Source organism: Pseudophryne corroboree, chromosome 4 (assembly GCF_028390025.1).
Source record: "Pseudophryne corroboree isolate aPseCor3 chromosome 4, aPseCor3.hap2, whole genome shotgun sequence".
NCBI classification, from domain to species: Eukaryota; Metazoa; Chordata; class Amphibia; order Anura; family Myobatrachidae; genus Pseudophryne; species Pseudophryne corroboree.
Window position 1 is genome coordinate 320,364,069 of NC_086447.1, and position 25,051 is coordinate 320,389,119.

Here is a 25,051-nt window from a genome sequence, read left to right on the forward strand (position 1 = left end):
ACTGGCAAGTGTGCATCCTCGTTTAAATGAGGATTGTCCTTTATTTGAATTGAAAATAAGATTTTACTCACCGGTAAATCTATTTCTCGTAGTCCGTAGTGGATGCTGGGAACTCCGTAAGGACCATGGGGAATAGCGGCTCCGCAGGAGACTGGGCACAACTAAAGAAAGCTTTAGGACTACCTGGTGTGCACTGGCTCCTCCCACTATGACCCTCCTCCAGACCTCAGATAGGATACTGTGCCCGGAAGAGCTGACACAATAAGGAAGGATTTTGAATCCCGGGTAAGACTCATACCAGCCACACCAATCACACCATATAACTCGTGATACTATACCCAGTTAACAGTATGAAACATAACTGAGCCTCTCAACAGATGGCTCATAACAATAACCCGTTAGTTAGGCAATAACTATATACAAGTATTGCAGACAATCCGAACTTGGGATGGGCGCCCAGCATCCACTACGGACTACAAGAAATAGATAAACCGGTGAGTAAAATCTTATTTTCTCTGACATCCTAGTGGATGCTGGGAACTCCGTAAGGACCATGGGGATTACCAAAGCTCCCAAACGGGCGGGAGAGTGCGGATGACTCTGCAGCACCGAATGAGAGAACTCAAGGTCCTCCTCAGCCAGGGTATCAAATTTGTAGAATTTAGCAAACGTGTTTGCCCCTGACCAAGTAGCAGCTCGGCAAGTTGTAAAGCCGAGACCCCTCGGGCAGCCGCCCAAGATGAGCCCACCTTCCTCATGGAGTGGGCTTTTATTGATTTAGGATGCGGCAGTCCAGCCGCAGAATGCGCCAGCTGAATTGTGCTACAAATCCAGCGAGCAATAGTCTGCTTAAAAGCAGGAGCACCCAGTTTGTTGGGTGCATACAGGATAAAAAGCGAGTCAGTTTTCCTGACTCCAGCCGTCCTGGAAACATATATTTTCAGGGCCCGGACTACGTCCAGTAACTTGGAATCCTCCAAGTCCCTAGTAGCCGCAGGCACTACAATAGGTTGGTTCAAGTGAAAAGCTGATACCACCTTAGGGAGAAACTGAGGACGAGTCCTCAATTCTGCCCTATCCATATGGAAAATCAGATAAGGGCTTTTATATGACAAAGCCGCCAATTCTGATACACGCCTGGCCGAAGCCAAGGCCAATAACATGACCACTTTCCACGTGAGATATTTCAGATCCACGGTTTTTAGTGGCTCAAACCAATATGATTTTAGGAAACTCAACACCACGTTGAGATCCCAAGGTGCCACTGGAGGCACAAAAGGGGGGTGAATATGCAGCACTCCCTTTACAAATGTCTGAACTTCAGGTAGTGAAGCCAGTTCTTTCTGGAAGAAAATGGACAGAGCCGAAATCTGGACCTTAATGGAACCCAATTTTGGGCCCATAGTCACTCCTGACTGTAGGAAGTGCAGAAATCGACCCAGCTGAAATTCTTCTGTTGGGGCCTTCCTGGCCTCACACCCCGCAACATATTTTCGCCAAATACGGTGATAATGGTTTGCAGTTACTTCTTTCCTGGCTTTTATCAGCGTAGGAACGACTTCCTCCGGAATGCCCTTTTCCTTTAGGATCCGGTATTCAACCGCCATGCCGTCAAACGCAGCCGCGGTAAGTCTTGGAACAGACAGGGCCCCTGCTGTAGCAGATCCTGTCTGAGCGGTAGAGGCCATGGGTCCTCTGATATCATTTCTTGCAGTTCTGGGTACCAAGCTCTTCTTGGCCAATCCGGAACCACGAGTATCGTTCTTACTCCTCGTTTTCTTATTATTCTCAGTACCTTTGGAATGAGAGGCAGAGGAGGGAACACATAAACCGATTGGTACACCCACGGTGTCACTAGAGTGTCCACAGCTATCGCCTGAGGGTCCCTTGACCTGGCGCAATATCTCTCTAGTTTTTTAGGCGGGACACCATCATGTCCACCTGTGGCCTTTCCCAACGGTTTACCATCAGTTGGAAGACTTCTGGATGAAGTCCCCACTCTCCCGGGTGTAGGTCGTGTCTGCTGAGGAAGTCTGCTTCCCAGTTGTCCACTCCCGGAATGAACACTGCTGACAGTGCTAAGACGTGATTTTCCGCTCATCAGAGAATCCTTGTGGCTTCTGCCATCGCCATCCTGCTTCTCGTGCCGCCCTGTCGGTTTACATGGGCGACTGCCGTGATGTTGTCTGATTGGATCAGTACCGGCTGGTTTTGAAGCAGGGGCCTTGCCTGACTTAGGGCATTGTAAATGGCCCTCAGTTCCAGAATATTTATGTGTAGGGACGACTCCTGACTTGACCAAAGTCCTTGGAAGTTTCTTCCCTGTGTGACTGCTCCCCAGCCTCGAAGACTGGCATCCGTTGTCACCAGGACCCTGTCCTGTATGCCGAATCTGCGGCCCTCTTGAAGATGAGCACTCTGCAGCCACCACAGTAGAGATACCCTGGTCCTTGGAGACAGGGTTATCAGCCGATGCATCTGAAGATGCGATCCTGACCACTTGTCCAAGAGGTCCCACTGAAAGGTTCTTGCATGGAACCTGCCGAATGGAATTGCTTCGTAGGAAGCTACCATTTTTCCCAGGACTCGTGTGCAGTGATGCACCGATACCTGTTTTGGTTTCAGGAGGTCTCTGACTAGAGATGACAGCTCCTTGGCTTTCTCCAGCGGGAGAAACACTTTTTTCTGTACTGTGTCCAGAACCATCCCCAGGAACAGTAGGCGTGTGGTAGGAACCAGCTGTGACTTTGGAATGTTTAGAATCCATCCGTGCTGTTGTAACACTTCCCGAGATAGTGCTACCCCGACCAACAACTGCTCCCTGGACCTCGCCTTTATAAGGAGATCGTCCAATTACGGGATAATTAAAACTCCCTTTTTTCGAAGGAGTATCATCATTTCTGCCATTACCTTGGTAAGCACCCTCGGTGCTGTGGACAGCCCAAACGGCAGTGTCTGGAATTGGTAATGGCAATCCTGTACCACAAATCTGAGGTACTCCTGGTGAGGATGGTAAATGGGGACATGCAGGTAAGAATCCTTGATTTCCAGGGATACCATGTAATCCCCCTCGTCCAGGCTCGCAATAACCGCCCTGAGCGATTCCATCTTAAACTTGAATCTTTTGATATATGTGTTCAAGGATTTTAAATTTAAGATGGGTCTCACCGAACCGTCCGGTTTCGGTACCACAAACATTGTGGAATAGTAACCCTTTCCTTGTTGAAGGAGGGGTACCTTGACAATCACTTGCTGTGAATACAGTTTTTGGATAGCCACCAACACTGCCTCCCTGGCAGAGGGAGTTGCTGGTAAGGCAGATTTTAGGAAACGGCGGGGGGGAGATGCCTCGAATTCCAGCCTGTACCCCTGAGATACTACTTGAAGGATCCAGGGATCCACTTGTGAGAGAGCCCACTGTGCGCTGAAATTTCTGAGACGGGCCCCCACCGTACCCGGGTCCGCCTGTGAAGCCCCAGCGTCATGCTGTGGACTTACCGGACGCTGTGCCTTTTTGAATCGGCATCACCTGACCACTGCCGAGTCCATAACCCCTTTCTGGCGGCAATGGACCTTGCGCTTATTTTTGATGCCAGCCGGCAAATATCCCTCTGTGCATCACGCATGTATAAGACAGCGTCTTTTATATGCTCTATTGTCAGCAAAATATTGTCCCTATCCAGAGTATCAATATTATCCGACAGGGAATCTGACCACGCAGCAGCAGCACTGCACATCCATGCCGATGCAATCGCTGGTCGCAATATAATGCCCGTGTGTGTATATATAGCTTTTAGGGTAGCCTCCTGCTTTCTCTCAGCAGGTTCCTTTTGGGGCGGCCGTATCCGGAGACGGTAGTGCCACCTTTTTTGATAAACGTGTAAGCGCTTTATCTACCCTAGGGGGTGTTTCCCAACGTGACCTATCCTCTGGCGGGAAAGGGTACGCTGCCAATAACCGTTTAGAAATTATCAATTTCTTATCGGGGGAAGTCCACGCTTCCTCACACACCTCATTTAATTCCTCAGATGCAGGAAAAACTACTGATAGTTTTTTCTCACCAAACATAATACCCTTTTTTGTGGTACCTGGGGTACTATCAGAAATGTGTAATACATTTTTCATTGCCTCAATCATGTAACGGGTTGCCCTATTGGAAGGTACACTAGTCTCATCGTCGTCGACACTGGAGTCGGTATCCGTGTCAACATCTGTGTCTGCCATCTGAGGTAGCGGGCGTTTTAAAGCCCCTGATAACATTTGAGACGCTTGGACAGGCACAAGCTGAGTAGCCGGCTGTCCTATGTCATCAAACCTTTTATGTAAGGAGCTGACACTGTCACGTAATTCCTTCCATAAGTCCATCCACACAGGTGTCGACCTCGCAGGGGGTGACATCACATTCACAGGCATTTGCTCTGCCTCCGCATCATTATCCTCATCATACATGTCGACACAGCAGTACCGACACACAGCACACACACAGGGAATGCTCTGACAGAGGACAGGACCCCACAAAGCCCTTTGGGGAGACAGAGGGAGAGTATGCCAGCACACACCAGAGCGCTATATAACACAGGGATATCACTATACAGAGTGTTTACCCCTATAGCTGCTTGTATTATATATACTGCGCCTAAATTTATTGCCCCCCCTCTCTTTTTTACTCTTTCTGTAGTGCAGGACTGCAGGGGAGAGCCAGGGAGCGATCTTTCCAGCGGAGCTGTGAGGGAAAATGGCGCCAGTGTGCTGAGGAAGATGGCTCCGCCCCTTTTTCGGCGGGCTTTCTCCCGCTGTTTGTGTAAATCTGGCAGGGGTAATTTACACCTATATAACCTCTAGGGCTATATATGGTGTCAGTTTTGCCAGCCAAGGTGTTAATATTGCTGCTCAGGGCGCCCCCCCCCCCCCCCCCCAGCGCCCTGCACCCATCAGTGACCGGAGTGTGTGGTGTGCATGAGGAGCAATGGTCTTCAGCTGCCGATTTTCTGGACACTTCTTGCTTCTGGCTCTGTAAGGGGGACGGCGGCGCGGCTCCGGGACCGGACGACGAGGTCGGGTCCTGTGTGCGATCCCTCTGGAGCTAATGGTGTCCAGTAGCCTAAGAAGCCCAAGCTACCACCAGTTAAGTAGGTTCGCTTCTTCTCCCCTTAGTCCCTCGTTGCAGTGAGCCTGTTGCCAGCAGGTCTCACTGTAAAATAAAAAACCTAAAATATACTTTCTTTCTAGGAGCTCAGGAAAGCCTCCTAGTGTGCATCCAGCTCGGCCGGGCACAGAAATCTTAACTGAGGTCTGGAGGAGGGTCATAGTGGGAGGAGCCAGTGCACACCAGGTAGTCCTAAAGCTTTCTTTAGTTGTGCCCAGTCTCCTGCGGAGCCGCTATTCCCCATGGTCCTTACGGAGTTCCCAGCATCCACTAGGACGTCAGAGAAATAGTGTTTTTTTCCTGCTGTTGCGCCACCCTCTGGAAACTACTGTGCATTTCAGTCTATGGTTATAAAGCTAAACAACTCTGGTAGAGCTAAGATTACTAGTAGATTTGGGTCGATGTTTGGTTGATTTTTGATCAATTTTATGTTTCAGGGTCTAAATTACACATTTACTAACAGATGATTTTTGACATTGTTTTAAAAAAATGTAAAAAATCAGCTGTTAGTAAATGTGAAATTTAGAGCCTAAAATACAAAAGCAATCAAAAATCAACCCAGATCGACTTTTAGTAAATATTCGCCTAAATCCCACATTTACTAATAAATGGTTTTTGACGGGGGTTTTTTAAACAATGTCAAAAATCATCTGTTAGTAAATGTGTGATTTAGACCCTGAAACATAAAATTGCCCAGACATCGTCCAAAAATCAACCCAAATTTACTTTTAGTAAATAAACCCTTTGAATGTGTCATGTGACTAGGAAGTGCACTGTACTCGGAGCTCGGTCAGCAGCAGCAAGAGAAGACACAGGGGTGAAAGTAGGAGACTCAATGGACACTTTGGGCTAGATGCATCATCGCTTGGAAAGTGATAAAATGGAGAGTGAAAACGTGGCAGCCAATCAGGTCCTAACTACCATGTCACAGTCTGTGTTTGAAAAATGTCAGTTAGGAGCTGATTGGCTGGTACTTTATCACTCTCCATTTTATCACTTTCCAAGCGAAGATGCATCTGGACCTTTAGCTTTGTGTAGTGAAGGGAGAATTACGGTGAGTAGGGTGTGAGACAGGTCCCCAGCATTCAAACCCATCCCCATGTATGCCTCCCCAGCCATTCACCTCACTGCACACCACTGCATAAGTGGTATTTATATACAATATTCAGCATATATGGCACTATGGCCCTCATTCCGAGTTGTTCGCTCGCAAGCTGCTTTTAGCAGCTTTACACACGCTAAGCCGCCGCCTACTGGGAGTGAATCTTAGCTTCTTAAAATTGCGAACGAAAGATTCGCAATATTGCGAAAAGACATCTCTGTGCAGTTTCTGAGTAGCTCGAGACTTACTCTGCCAGTGCGATCAGTTCAGTGCTTGTCGTTCCTGGTTTGACGTCACAAACACACCCAGCGTTCGCCCAGACACTCCTCCGTTTCTCCAGCCACTCCCGCGTTTTTCCCAGAAACGGTAGCGTTTTTTCACACACACCCATAAAACGGCCAGTTTCTGCCCAGAAACACCCACTTCCTGTCAATCACATTATGATCACCAGAACGATGAAAAAGCCGTGAGTAAAATTCCTAACTGCATAGCAAATTTACTTGGCGCAGTCGCAGTGCGAACATTGCGCATGCGCACTAAGCAGAAAAACGCTGCGATGCGAAGAAATTTACCGAGCGAACAACTCGGAATGACCCCCTATATTTTCTGTGTAATACATTGTATTTGCACTAGATATTCAGCTGCAAATTATGTTGTTGTTATTTTTATATAGATTTAAGTTTCATAATTGCATCAACCAACTCATGGAAAGGACTGTTAATATGAGGGGAATTCAATTAGCCGCAATAATGTGGTCATAATATAAAGATTTGGGGGGAGATTCAAATGTTTGAAAAGTTGGTTGGGTGTCTTTTTTCCCCTGTCTATTAGATAGGAAAAAACAGACTCCCAACTGACTTTTCAAACATTTGAATCTCCCCCTTGGGGTACTTAAATTGGGTGAAATGGCTGTTACATGTATTTTTATTTTTTTTAAGTGGAAAGTGTTTTTCTGCAAAATAAGTGCTCAAATTAAACTGGGGGCACATTAAAATGGGTATAAGTATATATTTGAATTATTTTAGGCCACTTAAAAACTTCCAAAAAACTAACGATTACTCCCACCTGCAAGTCTAAAAACACTTGTCACACTCATTAAGCACCCAATATTCCTGTCCCAAACCTTGTACCCCAATTTGTATAACTTTGCCCTTTTTGACACTAAAAATAACATGTAAATATTAGAGATGAGCGGGTTCGGTTCCTCGGAATCCGAACCCGCCCGAACTTCAGCTTTTTTTACACGGATCCGAGCGACTCGGATCTTCCCGCCTTGCTCGGTTAACCCGAGCGCGCCCGAACGTCATCATGACGCTGTCGGATTCTCGCGAGGCTCGGATTCTATCGCGAGACTCGGATTCTATATAAGGAGCCGCGCGTCGCCGCCATTTTCACACGTGCATTGAGATTGATAGGGAGAGGACGTGGCTGGCGTCCTCTCCATTTAGATTAGAAGAGAGAGAGTGAGATTGAGACAGAGACACTTGATTTACTGGAGCTTAGGAGTACTAGAGAGTGCAGAGTTTACTAGTGACTGACCACTGACCAGTGACCACCAGTGCAGTTTTATTTAATATAATCCGTTCTCTGCCTGAAAAAAACGATACACAGTGACTCAGTCACATACCATATCTGTGTGCTCAGCCCAGTGTGCTGCATCATCTATGTATAATATCTGACTGTGCTCACACAGCTTAATTGTGGGGGAGACTGGGGAGCAGTTATAGGTTATAGCAGGAGCCAGGAGTACATATTATTAAAATTAAACAGTGCACACTTTTGCTGCAGGAGTGCCACTGCCAGTGTGACTGACCAGTGACCTGACCACACTGACCACCAGTATAGTATACTATATTGTGATTGCCTGAAAAAGTTAAACACTCGTCGTGTGACTTGTGTGGTGTTTTTTTTTTTATTCTATAAAAAACTCATTCTGCTGACAGACAGCCGTCATTATATAATATATACCTGTCCGGCTGCAGTAGTGATATATATATATTTTTTATATCATTATTTATCATCCAGTCGCAGCAGACACAGTACGGTAGTTCACGGCTGTAGCTACCTCTGTGTCGGCACTCGGCAGTCCATCCATAATTGTATACCACCTACCCGTGGTTTTTTTTTTCTTTCTTCTTTATACATACTACATCTCATTATCATCCAGTCTATATTAGCAGCAGACACAGTACAGTACGGTAGTCCACGGCTGTAGCTACCTCTGTGTCGGCACTCGGCAGTCCGTCCATAATTGTATACCACCTACCCGTGGTTTTTTTTTCTTTCTTCTTTATACATACATACTACATCTCATTATCAACCAGTCTATATTAGCAGCAGACACAGTACAGTACGGTAGTGCACGGCTGTAGCTACCTCTGTGTCGGCACTCGGCAGTCCGTCCATAATTGTATACCACCTACCCGTGGTTTTTTTTTCTTTCTTCTTTATACATACATACTACATCTCATTATCAACCAGTCTATATTAGCAGCAGACACAGTACAGTACGGTAGTCCACGGCTGTAGCTACCTCTGTGTCGGCACTCGGCAGTCCATCCATAATTGTATACCACCTACCCGTGGTTTTTTTTTCTTTCTTCTTTATACATACTACATCTCATTATCATCCAGTCTATATTAGCAGCAGACACAGTACAGTACGGTAGTCCACGGCTGTAGCTACCTCTGTGTCGGCACTCGGCAGTCCGTCCATAATTGTATACCACCTACCCGTGGTTTTTTTTTCTTTCTTCTTTATACATACATACTACATCTCATTATCATCCAGTCTATATTAGCAGCAGACACAGTACAGTACGGTAGTCCACGGCTGTAGCTACCTCTGTGTCGGCACTCGGCAGTCCATCCATAATTGTATACCACCTACCCGTGGTTTTTTTTCTTTCTTCTTTATACATACATACTACATCTCATTATCAACCAGTCTATATTAGCAGCAGACACAGTACAGTACGGTAGTCCACGGCTGTAGCTACCTCTGTGTCGGCACTCGGCAGTCCATCCATAATTGTATACCACCTACCCGTGGTTTTTTTTTCTTTCTTCTTTATACATACTACATCTCATTATCATCCAGTCTATATTAGCAGCAGACACAGTACAGTACGGTAGTCCACGGCTGTAGCTACCTCTGTGTCGGCACTCGGCAGTCCGTCCATAATTGTATACCACCTGCCCGTGGACAACATTTGTCAAGCCGTGTGTTCCCTTTGTCAAGCTGTAATAAGTAGGGGTAAGGACGTTAACCACCTCGGAACATCCTCCCTTATACGTCACCTGCAGCGCATTCATAATAAGTCAGTGACAAGTTCAAAAACTTTGGCCGACAGCGGAAGCAGTCCACTGACCAGTAAATCCCTTCCTCTTGTAACCAAGCTCACGCAAACCACCCCACCAACTCCCTCAGTGTCAATTTCCTCCTTCCCCAGGAATGCCAATAGTCCTGCAGGCCATGTCACTGGCAATTCTGATGATTCCTCTCCTGCCTGGGATTCCTCCGATGCATCCTTGCGTGTAACGCCTACTGCTGCTGGCGCTGCTGTTGTTGCTGCTGGGAGTCGATGGTCATCCCAGAGGGGAAGTCGTAAGCCCACTTGTACTACTTCCAGTAAGCAATTGACTGTTCAACAGTCCTTTGCGAGGAAGATGAAATATCACAGCAGTCATCCTGCTGCAAAGCGGATAACTGAGGCCTTGACAACTATGTTGGTGTTAGACGTGCGTCCGGTATCCGCCGTTAGTTCACAGGGAACTAGACAATTTATTGAGGCAGTGTGCCCCCATTACCAAATACCATCTAGGTTCCACTTCTCTAGGCAGGCGATACCGAGAATGTACACGGACGTCAGAAAAAGACTCACCAGTGTCCTAAAAAATGCAGTTGTACCCAATGTCCACTTAACCACGGACATGTGGACAAGTGGAGCAGGGCAGGGTCAGGACTATATGACTGTGACAGCCCACTGGGTAGATGTATGGACTCCCGCCACAAGAACAGCAGCGGCGGCACCAGTAGCAGCATCTCGCAAACGCCAACTCTTTCCTAGGCAGGCTACGCTTTGTATCACCGGTTTCCAGAATACGCACACAGCTGAAAACCTCTTACGGCAACTGAGGAAGATCATCGCGGAATGGCTTACCCCAATTGGACTCTCCTGTGGATTTGTGGCATCGGACAACGCCAGCAATATTGTGTGTGCATTAAATATGGGCAAATTCCAGCACGTCTCATGTTTTGCACATACCTTGAATTTGGTGGTGCAGAATTTTTTAAAAAACGACAGGGGCGTGCAAGAGATGCTGTCGGTGGCCAGAAGAATTGCGGGACACTTTCGGCGTACAGGCACCACGTACAGAAGACTGGAGCACCACCAAAAACTACTGAACCTGCCCTGCCATCATCTGAAGCAAGAAGTGGTAACGAGGTGGAATTCAACCCTCTATATGCTTCAGAGGTTGGAGGAGCAGCAAAAGGCCATTCAAGCCTATACAATTGAGCACGATATAGGAGGTGGAATGCACCTGTCTCAAGCGCAGTGGAGAATGATTTCAACGTTGTGCAAGGTTCTGATGCCCTTTGAACTTGCCACACGTGAAGTCAGTTCAGACACTGCCAGCCTGAGTCAGGTCATTCCCCTCATCAGGCTTTTGCAGAAGAAGCTGGAGACATTGAAGGAGGAGCTAACACGGAGCGATTCCGCTAGGCATGTGGGACTTGTGGATGGAGCCCTTAATTCGCTTAACAAGGATTCACGGGTGGTCAATCTGTTGAAATCAGAGCACTACATTTTGGCCACCATGCTCGATCCTAGATTTAAAGCCTACCTTGGATCTCTCTTTCCGGCAGACACAAGTCTGCTGGGGTTGAAAGACCTGCTGGTGAGAAAATTGTCAAGTCAAGCGGAACGCGACCTGTCAACATCTCCTCCTTCACATTCTCCCGCAACTGGGGGTGCGAGGAAAAGGCTCAGAATTCCGAGCCCACCCGCTGGCGGTGATGCAGGGCAGTCTGGAGCGACTGCTGATGCTGACATCTGGTCCGGACTGAAGGACCTGACAACGATTACGGACATGTCGTCTACTGTCACTGCATATGATTCTCTCACCATTGAAAGAATGGTGGAGGATTATATGAGTGACCGCATCCAAGTAGGCACGTCACACAGTCCGTACTTATACTGGCAGGAAAAAGAGGCAATTTGGAGGCCCTTGCACAAACTGGCTTTATTCTACCTAAGTTGCCCTCCCACAAGTGTGTACTCCGAAAGAGTGTTTAGTGCCGCCGCTCATCTTGTCAGCAATCGGCGTACGAGGTTACATCCAGAAAATGTGGAGAAGATGATGTTCATTAAAATGAATTATAATCAATTCCTCCGCGGAGACATTGACCAGCAGCAATTGCCTCCACAAAGTACACAGGGAGCTGAGATGGTGGATTCCAGTGGGGACGAATTGATAATCTGTGAGGAGGGGGATGTACACGGTGATATATCGGAGGATGATGATGAGGTGGACATCTTGCCTCTGTAGAGCCAGTTTGTGCAAGGAGAGATTAATTGCTTCTTTTTTGGGGGGGGTCCAAACCAACCCGTCATATCAGTCACAGTCGTGTGGCAGACCCTGTCACTGAAATGATGGGTTGGTTAAAGTGTGCATGTCCTGTTTTGTTTATACAACATAAGGGTGGGTGGGAGGGCCCAAGGACAATTCCATCTTGCACCTCTTTTTTCTTTTCTTTTTCTTTGCGTCATGTGCTGTTTGGGGAGGGTTTTTTGGAAGGGCCATCCTGCGTGACACTGCAGTGCCACTCCTAGATGGGCCCGGTGTTTGTGTCGGCCACTAGGGTCGCTTATCTTACTCACACAGTCAGCTACCTCATTGCGCCTCTTTTTTTCTTTGCGTCATGTGCTGTTTGGGGAGGGTTTTTTGGAAGGGACATCCTGCGTGACACTGCAGTGCCACTCCTAGATGGGCTCGGTGTTTGTGTCGGCCACTAGGGTCGCTAATCTTACTCACACAGCTACCTCATTGCGCCTCTTTTTTTCTTTGCGTCATGTGCTGTTTGGGGAGGGTTTTTTGGAAGGGACATCCTGCGTGACACTGCAGTGCCACTCCTAGATGGGCCCGGTGTTTGTGTCAGCCACTAGGGTCGCTTATCTTACTCACACAGCGACCTCGGTGCAAATTTTAGGACTAAAAATAATATTGTGAGGTGTGAGGTATTCGGAATAGACTGAAAATGAGTAGAAATTATGGTTTTTGAGGTTAATAATACTTTGGGATCAAAATGACCCCCAAATTCTATGATTTAAGCTGGTTTTTAGGGTTTTTTGAAAAAAACACCCGAATCCAAAACACACCCGAATCCGACAAAAAAAATTCGGTGAGGTTTTGCCAAAACGCGGTCGAACCCAAAACACGGCCGCGGAACCGAACCCAAAACCAAAACACAAAACCCGAAAAATTTCAGGCGCTCATCTCTAGTAAATATTTGACAATATAAAATTATTAAATATTTTTAAGTGCCTTATTATTCAGGGGGGTGTCCCAAGGGTTCTGAACCAAATCCTGACATTCTTACCTTAAAATAGAGATTTTTCCCAAGCTTATAACCTGCTCAGAGGTAGTGACGTGAAATTTGCGGAAAATCCTATGGAGCATTATCGGCGGTAATTTATTGCGGACAACTGAACAGGGGCTTATCGTGGGTCGCAATAAAATCTCAATTTTTACTATGAAAACGGGTTGTTGCTGCTAATTGAATTCCCCTTTATCTGTGATTTCTTCCATAACATTTTTTTTGTTTTTTTACAAGAGTTACTGTTTTTGAATTATCAACGTACACAGTAACCATATTTTGGCAATTTACCTTAGTATTAGCTACATGATGTCATTTTGCGCACAAAAAAAGAGTTAAAGAGATTTTGTTTTATTTATATCATAACTCATACTAGTGAGTTTTTAAAAACTAAAACTCAAGAGTAATGGCATGGAATATTATCTGATTAAAGTAATAGTACATGTCTAGAAAAACAACTATTAGTTTGTGAAACAATGACATATCAGTAACGTAAGTTTAATGCAGATGTATCAAGAGAATATGCTGTAAACAGCAAAACCCTTCAGTTCTTGGTATTATACAGCATGTTAGCATAGACACAGCCAGTTGATTGTGTATTGCACTTGCACAAACACACACACACACGTGTTTAGAAGTATGCTGATTACCGTTGAACTGGAGTGGACCCCCACTTGGCCTACTGCATACAATAAAATTATACCCTGCTTTGTACAGTCTGACAGCTGCTTTGACTTATAGATTCACTAAACAAATATGCAAAGCTGTGCGGGAGAAATGCATAGTGGTTCTCCATAAAAGCATAATGTTTATGTCATATAGAAGCATCTGAACGCATGATTGGGCAAGGTCCATTGTTTGCGCAATAGAAAGCAAACAGCATTAACTCAGTTGGAAGATCACTAAATTAATGTTATACTGTATAATGATATAAGTAGATCAGACTCTTGCTATCAAGGTGAATACCCGGGAAACTTTATACTGTATAATATGAGTTATTTTGTATTATATGGGCAGCATATTACTGAATGCATTGTTTGCATGTACCATTTATTTGCAGCTTAATTAGCGGGGTAAATCAGATAATCAGACTTGTGTATGGGTAATAAAGTGACGTGGAATTTATTCTGCAACATATATTTAGATGGAAATTAAATTATTTAATTACAGATAGACAGTTGTTACTGGGGGAGGCATTCAAGTTGCCGGCTGCCAGGATCCCAGCGGTCAGGATATTGACGCGTTACTGGGGTGCTTTGGTCCAACCAAAGGACTATAGCCAATGTGAAGACATGTCACAGTACTGAATGCGGTATATACTGGCTAGTTACACTGGGCAAAAGTGTGGAGACTTTTTTGGCCTTCCTGAGGGCAGTGTGTCACCGGCACTACTGCCCAGGGTGCAAGGCCCAATAGGGCGGCACAGCTGCCTGTTACTACCAGTCCCTGAAGAGGCTTCCTGAACTGGGTGCAACGTCCAGTGAGGCAGCACAGCTGCACCAATCCGTGAAGATGCTCTGGCTCCCTACCACGAGACACACATAGGGCCTGACTGTAAGTTAGATGAATACCTGTGTAAAGGCACAAATGGTGAGTGTTTGCATACAACGCATGTGCAGATAGCACTGTTTTGGTGTATCTGTGTCCTGTTCTGAGTTGGAAGAACTTGGCCAAATCTGTCTCTGGGAACTAGGCAGTGACAATGTGATCATGTACTGCCACCCTGACGTGGGAGTGTCATGGGTATGTGACTAAAGCTCTGCGCGATTGGGGAAGGAACTGGGCAGGAACAATGTGACTGCACTGCACAGAGCGGTTCTGTTTTTTGCGAGTGTGGTGGGCATGTAGCAAGAGTTCCGTGCTATTCTGAATCATACAGTACGTACGGGGAAGGGACGCCTGGTTCTGATGGTTGTCCTGTACTTGGGGACTGGTGCAAGTGCACATACCAATGATAGCAGTTGCGGAGGCTGATATAAATTAATAGGTGGCACAGCTCTGCACTTGCAGATCCAAAAAGCTCCACATTAGCCCTACCGTTTCCTGCATTAGCATCAGAGTTGGACACTAATGCAATTGCAAATGCAATTTTTTTTCTGCTTTGCAACTACTGCAAGTTAAGTTGCCACCCACCAATGACAAGAGACACCTACCAGAGCTACCGCAACTCATTTGCAATTGCATACGCATATGCAGCCTATACGCAAGAACAAGGAACATCGGACTTAAGGGTACCTTATGGATGCGTAGACTGGACATGGCAGTAGCGATGCAGATGCCACGTTTCTGTATGTAAGAGCTTGCAGCTGTTGGCAGATACATGCTCTGAAAATGGACATGACACGCCCGTGTTTCTCCAACCACTCCCTGTTACCTCCCCTAAAAGGTCACTTCCTGTCTGTCACCTTGCAATGAAATCCTCATTCTGAGCGGGATCGTAGCAGCACCTTGATGCATGCGCAATGTGATTGTGGCGCATGTGCAGTCTGCTGATATTCACTCAGCTGCATGGAACATCGACATTGTGTACATCTCTGAATCAGGCCCATATACTGTCTCTGGGACTGTTATATATTAGCCTGTCTGCAATTTTCACACTTGCTACATAAATATTAGAACAGCAGACAGCGGTGCCTACCTATCCCTGTCTCTTTAACTAGGCTGTTATTATAATAGCAGTGGAAAAGTGACACTATGGGGTTGATTCAATTCAGCAACAGTTGAATAGCGCCGGGAGTTTGCTCCCGACGCTATTCAATTCAGCTCCAGTTAAGTCGGCAATGGCCCATTCTCGCCGACTTAACAGGTAGTTTTGTCGGGAGAACGGGCATTCTCCGACTTAACTACCCGCGGCGATGCTGATTCCCGACAGAATCAGCCTCGCGCCGGCCGCGTGGCAGCACTTTTGTCGGGTTTCTTCTCTCAACCCCCGGGGATGAGAGAAGAATTACCGACAATTGAGGGTCAGTCGTCCCTGTATTGAATAGCGCCGGGATCAACTGTTGCTGAATTGAATCGACCCCTATACAGGATAATTCAAAAGCTGCAGTACACCCTTTTGTTTCAAAAACTGTGCAGGAAATGGGAAAACTGAATACTCCAGTAAGGTATGGGTGAGGTGGGCTATCCTTTAGGGCACAGGTTCTCAAACTCGGACCTCAGGATCCCACACAGTGCATGTTTTGCAGGTAACCCAGCAGTAGCACAGGTGTATTTATTACTCAATGACACATTTTAAAAGGTTCACAGGTGGAGCTAATTATTTCACTTGGGATTCTATGAGGAGACCTGCAAAACATGCACTGTGTTTTAGGGTATGTACCGAATATGGGCGCCATCTTGAAATCGTCCATCTTGAATCTAAGTCAGTTTTCCCATTTCCTGCACAGTTTTTGAAACAATAGGGTGTACTGCTGTGGTACCCCTGTAAAAACCGGTGGAACTACAGGTGCCAGCATGCCTCTGCAGCCAGAAAACCTGAGATATGCGGCACACAGCCCTTACTATGGAAACTACAGAAACTGCAGGAACAGGGTTTAATGCAGCCCACGGACAATACATTGTTGCCAGCCACAGGTCTTCTTTTCTCACCTGATTGGATGTCAAAGGAGCAGGAATCCCAGGCATGGAATGTTGCCCTGGGAAGCCAGAGAAGTTAAATATGCCCTGCATCTGGTGGGAGGTGTGTAGTGTCAGCGTGGAGTGTTCTCAGCAGTGTATCCAGCTGTCGGTAGTGTGAGAGGGGTGGGTGTTGCAACAGCCCCAGACAGAGTGCACCCTATCTATTGGAAGTGAGCAGAACAGAGTGGCAGCAGTGTTGGAAGCTGTAAACCTTCACCAGGTAGAAGTTAGCAGAACCCTGGAGCCAAAGACTTGTTGGAAGTACAGATACAAGCTGCATTCAGTTGACAGCAGAGGGAGATATGAGCTGCCACTACCTTGGAAGCTGTGTGTGGTGAGTTTGAACTCTCTAGTATTGCACACTATTCACAGACACTGCCTTTGTTGAACTATTTCAGACCATATCAACCTTCTTAAAGTGTACCTCACCCTGTGATGAGTGAGTCCTCAGCCAGTGGCACAGTTGAGCACTAATACTTGCTGCATATAGAGACTTTTAGTTAGAAAGAAAAGGGGAGCACCAAGCAGCTATTAGCATCATATAATCTGCCTACTCCTCCCAGTATAATACAAGCTGTAAGACAAGTGCATACAATGCCACAGCCTGCATGTTGTTAGTGATTATTAAAGTCATCATACCTTGAACGTGCAAATAAATGGATAGCATTATCATAACTTCAGGATTACAAGACTGCTAATACAGCCTGTCCATCTCTAAAGCCACACCATATACCTCTATTGTCTGTAGCTGAGTTCAATTGCCTGTAAATCGGAGGTTTGTGGACAGGAACTCACTGTGGAGCTCTGATTTACAGTTATGCATCTGAGCAATGCAAATGTTTCCTCGGCTGATTAAAGTGTAATAATATCCTGCTACAACTTGCACCACGTAAAGTGTTCACTAGCACATCCCTGATCAAAAGAGCATCCTTCAGAGCTGCAACACTGTTCACTGTTACATCGAGTCTTGTAACAAAAGTGGATTATGGATTATATTCCGACGAGTAGTGAATAGTTCTAAATAGCTCTACCATCTAGTGGCTAAAACCAATCTTAGACCTTTTATGGGTTATATATATATATATATATAGTATCTATTCCTTCCCCACCTGTGGCTCAGGTGTATCTGGCAAAGGACAAGAGGCGGCACTCCAAGGTCTTGAAAAACTTTTATATTCAAAACATAGTACAAAACAGAGCAATCATGTGCAAAAAATGGAAAAACATGGAGGTCTTACGACGTTTCAAGGCATCAATCCTTTTCCTCAGGTAAGAATACCCATGTGCAGTGAAGTGTGCAAGTGTGGTTCTTTTACTCTGCACACTTCACTGCACATGGGTATTCTTACCTGAGGAAAAGGATTGATGCCTTGAAACGTCGTAAGACCTCCATGTTTTTCCATTTTTTGCACATGATTGCTCTGTTTTGTACTATGTTTTGAATATAAAAGTTTTTCAAGACCTTGGAGTGCCGCCTCTTGTCCTTTGCCAGATACACCTGAGCCACAGGTGGGGAAGGAATAGATACTGTATTATCTTTAGGAGGGCACCCAGGCATTTCTTCTGCTGCATAGAGTGCCGGATGTGTACATTTGTATTTGTATATATATATATATATATATATATATATAATACTAGTCCGGCACTCACGGATAAACAGCTATGTGCGAAAATGCTCTGGTGCCCTCCCTCCGGGCTGAAAGTCCGTATATGCACGGTGTGTGTCCTGAAGACGGGGTCCAGAGCCCCGAAACGTTGATAAAGCACCCGTTTGTTTCCCCACGTTATGGTCTCCTGAGTGCCGCCTTATTTCTTTTCTCATATATATATACTGGTGCACACATCCGTGTGTTTTCACTGCACATGGGTATTCTTACCTGAGTAAAAGGCTTTTATGCCTTGAAACGTCGTAAGCAACCTGCCATGTTTTCTTTGCTGTTATGAACACGTTTGTTCTTTTTTCACAATGATTTGAATACAAGCTTCTACAAGTCCTTGGAGTGCCGCCTCCTTTTCCTTTGCTGCATATATATATATATCCAGTGTCGGACTGGAGCATGAAGGGCCCACCAGGGAAATGCTGTAGTAGGGGCCATGATTAGGGGTGTGGTCATCCTCCAGAGGGGGTGTGGTCAGTGACAACAGAGGTTTGTCTAACCAATAGAGAGTGCATGGTCTGCGCCCCTGATAAATACATATAGTAAATACTTGATAAATACATATAGTAAGTGCATGCATGATAATGCACCAGATTAATAACTGCAATGCACTATAGAGAATACACCATAGTCCTGTGCAGTATAAGGTAACATATGTATAATGTATAAATCAAGTGCACAGTTTTGAACCTGATCACTAGAGGAGAAGGTGGGGGCCAAGGCAGTGGGGACCACGGGGGTTTCCCCTGTACCCCCCATTGACAAAAAATAAATGCCCCTCATAGATATAAAAAGAAAAAGCATGCACTCGCTCCCGGCAAGGGGGTATGGCCTCGTTAAAATGGGCGTGTCCTCATTAAAATGGGCGTGGCCTCATCTGAAAAGACTACCTTACACACCAGTTTTTGACCTTGCACTAACAGATCACGGCCACCACAGCAATGCCCTTGATACATTAAATCCCCATTTTACACATTATGCAGGCAAGTGTCCCCATTTTACACATTACAACAGGCAAGTGTCCCCATTTTACACATCACGGCAGGCAAGTGTCCACATTTTACACATCATGGCAGGCAAGTGTCCCCATTTTACATGTCACGGCAGGCAAGTGTCCCCATTTTACACATCACGGCAGGCAAGTGCCCCCATTTTCCACATCACTGCAGGCAAGAGTCCCCATTTTACACATTAGGCAGGCAAGTGTCCCCATTTTACACATTAGGCAGGCAAGAGTCCCCATTTTACACATTAGGCAGGCAAGTGTCAAGAGGGAGGGGGGGAGAGAGAGAGACTTACTTACATTTGCAGAGGTTCTTCCCGCTCTTCGGCCGCCAGTCCCTCCTCACAATGGCAGCCTCGTCCTTCTTGTAGCTTGGCTCCCCCTCATCAGTACTCCGCTCGGGGGGGCGGAGTTTCATGGATGTCACCACGCAACTGCATCATTCCATGAAACTCCGCCCCCTGAGCGGAGTACTCGGGAAAAGGGAGAAGAGGAAAGCAAGGACCGCAGAAGTGCCGCGGCAGGGGCCCGGTGCGGTTGCATGACTCGCCCGCCCCAAGAAACGGCACTGCTGTAATATTTAAAAAGTCATTCATATTATTTGATACAGTATGCTAATTGGTTGTGACTATTTCTATTGAAAGCGATTCATATTTACATGACAAGTTTTCAGATAGCATTTATCGTATTATACGCTCTATTGTTGTTTTCCTTCATTGCTCTACCTCTTGTGCGAACCCGCCCTACAGGTAGTATCCCTTTTTCTTACCATTTATGTTATTTAAATAAAACGCTTCATAGAGGCCATATTCCAAACTCGGTTTGGGCTGGCAGTTGGTGTGGCTCCCCTACTTGAATTTTGGATTGCAATGCAGCCCTCCCCCCCCACTTTCCTTGGAGCCACCACTGCTACAAAGTGCTTTTTCAAAGCATGATCCCTTGAAAAAGCACTCCATAGCAAAACTCACCCTTCCCTCCTCATGAGTGACCCATATATAGTGCAAATAATATGAATACACCCCTTACACACAAATACAGACACTCATTCACACAATATTAATAGACGCAAACACACACATATACTCACCTCCCCACTTACCTATCCAGAAGGAGTAGCTGTCTGATGTCTCTACAGAGCTCAAGTGTATAGGAAAAAATACAGAGACTGGCTAGATTGTAGAGGAAGGGGCAGTAGGGACTAGGGGTAAGGGGGCAGGTCCTCAGTCTCGATTAAATGGGAGAAGATTAGTATAGGCAGACAGGGTAGAGGAAGGGAGCAGAGACTCGGGCCAGTAGGTGGGAGTAGAAAAATAGACTGATACCCCTTTCACACATATGCCAAAAACCTGGGTTATTTCCAGTGCATGCGCATTAACCCAGGTCTTGGCTATGTGTGAACAGATATGACCCAGGTCGGAGTCCCAAGTCTGCGACCCTGCACAGTATCAGGGTCAGGGGCGGTATTGGCTGGAAAACCAGTGAGGAAATTTCTGAAAGCAGCCCTAATGGGGGTAGGGTCTGGTGATGGGCAGGATCTTCAGATGCGAGAGGTTTTACAAAAATTAACTGCCAATGTTTTTTCGTTGATGACTGGCTCTTTTATAGGTAATTCCATAAAATAGGTTCTGTATGGTCCAATCCATGTTAATGGGATAGGGAACAATTCCCTGGATACTGTAGGTAGCTATGCAAGCTTCAGGTACATTTGGTAAGTTTGGAAACTCTAGGTACAACAAACTGGTATCTGAATAGCTTTCAAAGTAGTACAAGCTAAAAGCACGTAGGAACCCAAATATGTAAGGTCTTTTTCGGTACAATGATTTTTAGTTTCACATCCATTTACCTGCACTTATCTTGCAATAATAAGCACGTTACACATACATAAACGTATATATTTATTTTAAGTGAATACATTGGGTGGTATCCTATTACTAGCAATGAAGCATCGGGAACGAAAAACTCAGTCCAGGAACCGGCACTCAGAGCTGTCACCACCTGCGGGGAAGCCGAAGCAGCATTGTGACCTGCATCCTCCCTCTTCCCCCGCCCCTGGCTGTGGTCATGTGATGGGGGAGTGGTCATGTGACAGGGAGCCGAAGCTGTCTGCACTGGAAGCTGTCAGGAGCCGGAAAGTGATGCAGATGGTAACACTAACAGGATAGCTCCAGGTGATATCATTATCAGTGGTAATGTACTGTGGGTAAATGGATATCCCCCATTGTGCAGTAATTTTAATGCCAATGTGATAGGTGATAGAAATTGTCACATAAAGTAGATAGGTAATAATGTTATGGATCCGCTCTGCGCACTGAGAGCTGATCATTTATTGGATATGGCGTAGATACGTGGAAACCGAAACTGAGCAGGATGGAAACTGAGCATCTACAGTAATTGACACATGGCTTAGACAACTGCCCCTTCAGCTTACTAAAATCTTTTACCTCCCCAGCACTCTACCCACAGCTGTCTCACACCCTAAGCACTCCATTAACGTCTTCAGTGGTATTCCCAGAAATCTTCTGGGGTAGCCAGCGCTGTCAGATTTCCGGGCATGCTACTGACTGATTCCCTGGGGACAACCGTGCAGCGTGACGTCGCCCGGAAATCAGTATAAGCTATTATGGAGTTAAGCCCGCCCCCGGACTCCTAACTGTATACTAGCTAATGCTGATTCCCGGGCGCCGTGCATGCTGCACGGCTGTCTCCGGAGAAGAAGCCACAAATTAGGACTGATGCTGGCGATGCCCGCGGGCATTCCCCCATGGGCGATCGCCCCTCTTCACCTCCCCACCGGCACTTTAACCCCTGCATTCCGGGAATTAAAAACACACCATGGTAGGTGTGTATTTTTGTAGATAAAACCCACTATTTTAGGGTTTTTGTGCAATGAGAACTCACGCTGGAAATGCCAGTGGGTGTTTCCCGGGGTCCAATCACCATTCTGCACTCCTGCCCCCCCACCCCTGTACTTTAAGCCCTGCACTCCCAAAATTTTAAAACACACCAGGGAAGATGTGTAGTTTTTAATAAAACCCACCACTGAAGGGGTTATGCTGCCCCTCCCCCCCAAGCACAGTATACTTGCCCAGCTCGTATCTGTCCAGACTCTGCAGGGAAGATGACTCCTTACTCAATGCCAAGTGCTCAGCATCTAGTGTGTGCGGTGCAGGAGCACGGGAAGGCGGAGCTAAGTTAGCGCAGCATAGTGACATCACATTACCACGACTCCGGCTTGAATGAGCTTCTGCGCATGCGCAGAAAACTCCAATCGCGCAGCCGAACTGTTATGTGAATCGGGTCGGCAGTGGGGGGAGAATGGATGCTGAGGGGAGCAAAGGGCGAGGCCAACCGGTGTACTGACCCAGCATCCTGGCGTCCGAATCTGCCCCTGATCAGGGTAATTCCTGGGACTGACCCAGGTCGCCTGTAGTGTGAAAGGAATAATTTGGGCCAAGATGACCTGGGTCGTGCCTAAAAGGATCCGATTGGCAGGGATAATAGCGCTTGGAGATGACATCATCTCCAAGTTCCCACTGTCAGTCGAAAGACCCGGGTCTGGGGCAAATAGCGATGACCCAGGAATAACCTGGGTCTAGCCGCCACTTCTGAAAGGGGGTAAAAGCTGAAATCCATGTTCAGTGACTCAGGTCCGAGCTGGGTTAAAGCCAGGGTTTATGTGTACAAAGAGTATGACAGGGTATCGGTTAGAGCCCCTTCACTGAATGTAATACCCCACTATGTGAGTTATCCTTTCTGACATTGTTCCTCACGCTACAGCACATAAATTATATACAGTATGTCATTGTGGAGACTGATAGCATTTCCCAGCAGCCTCTGCAGCTGCTCAGGGGGTCAGATGTATATCACATGACCAGTGTCAGGTGGTACAGCAAGTGACAGTTGAAAAGTGAGCGGCAGTTGGGCAGAGGGGCCCTGAGGTAAACGCTGTTGGACACTGACTGTGCTGTGAGGAGACAGCTGGCAGCGCAAGTGAGTGAGAGCAGAGTTTGAGCTGTGACCCTCTCAGGAGTCCTGGTGACGTCGGGCGTAAGGGGTCACTGATCCGCCCCAGAGGGCAAGTAGATGTAGAGCCCATCGACCGAGGTCCAGTACGGAGGAATGGCCTGCTCCAGATTGATAGCCACAGGCTGAGAGACTGAGAGAGGCAGATTGTGAGGCGGAGCCACTCGCCATATAAGGCTGCAGGAGGTCAGTTACTGCCCAGACAACTGGAGAGGTATATTGAAAGCAGTATTAACGCTATACCGCAGTGTAAAAACACTATTTCTCTGACGTCCTAGTGGATGCTGGGAACTCCGTAAGGACCATGGGGAATAGCGGCTCCGCAGGAGACTGGGCACAACTAAAGAAAGCTTTAGGTCACCTGGTGTGCACTGGCTCCTCCCACTATGACCCTCCTCCAAGCCTCAGTTAGATTTTGTGCCCGGCCGAGGTTGGATGCACACTAGGGGCTCTCCTGAGCTTCTAGAAAGAAAGTATAGAATTAGGTTTTTTATTTTCAGTGAGACCTGCTGGCAACAGGCTCACTGCAGCGAGGGACTAAGGGGAGAAGAAGCGAACCTGCCTGCTTGCAGCCAGCTTGGGCTTCTTAGGCTACTGGACACCATTAGCTCCAGAGGAATCGACCGCAGGCCCAGCCTTGGTGTTCGGTCCCAGAGCCGCGCCGCCGTCCCCCTTACAGAGCCAGAAGCAAGAAGAGGTCCGGAAAATCAGCGGCAGAAGACATCAGTCTTCACCAAGGTAGCGCACAGCACTGCAGCTGTGCGCCATTGCTCCTCATACACACTTCATACTCCGGTCACTGAGGGTGCAGGGCGCTTGGGGGGGGCGCCCTGAGCAGCAATAAAAACACCTTGGCTGGCAAAAATACCACAATATATAGCCCCAGAGGCTATATATGTGGTAAATACCCCTGCCAGAATTCAGAAAAAAGCGGGAGAAAAGTCAGCGAAAAGGGGCGGAGCTATCTCCCTCAGACACACTGGCGCCATTTTCTCTTTACAGTGCAGCTGGAAGAAAGCTCCCCAGGCTCTCCCCTGTAGTTTTCAGGCTCAAAGGGTTAAAAAGAGAGGGGGGGCACTAAATTTAGGCGCAATATTATATATACAAGCAGCTATTGGGGAAATTTCACTCAGTTATAGTGTTAATCCCCACAGTATATAGCGCTCTGGTGTGTGCTGGCATACTCTCTCTCTGTCTCCCCAAAGGGCTTTGTGGGGTCCTGTCCTCAGTCAGAGCATTCCCTGTGTGTGTGCGGTGTGTCGGTACGGCTGTGTCGACATGTTTAATGAGGAGGCTTATATGGTGACGGAGCAGATGCCGATAAATGTGATGTCGCCCCCTGTGGGGCCGACACCAGAGTGGATGGTTAGGTGAAAGGTATTAACCGACAGTGTCAACTCCTTACATAAAAGGGTGGATGACGTAACAGCTGTGGGACAGCCGGCTTCTCAGTCCGCGCCTGCCCAGGCGTCTCAAAGGCCATCAGGGGCTCAAAAACGCCCGCTCACTCAGATGGCAGACACAGATGTCGACACGGAGTCTGACTCCAGTGTCGACAAGGTTGAGACATATACACAATCCACTAGGAACATCCGTTGCTTGATCCCGGCAATAAAAAATAAAAAAAATGTGTTACACATTTCTGACATTAACCCTCTAAAAATGGGTTTTTATGTTGGGGAGAAAAAGCAGGCAGTGTTTTGTTCCCCCATCAGATGAATGAATGAAGTGTGTGAAAAGCGTGGGTTCCCCCCGATAAGAAACTGGTAATTTCTAAAAAGTTACTGATGGCGTACCCTTTCCCGCCAGAGGATAAGTTACGCTGGGAGATATCCCCTAGGGTGGATAAGGCGCTCACACGGTTGTCAAAAAAGGTGGCACTGCCGTTTTAGGAACG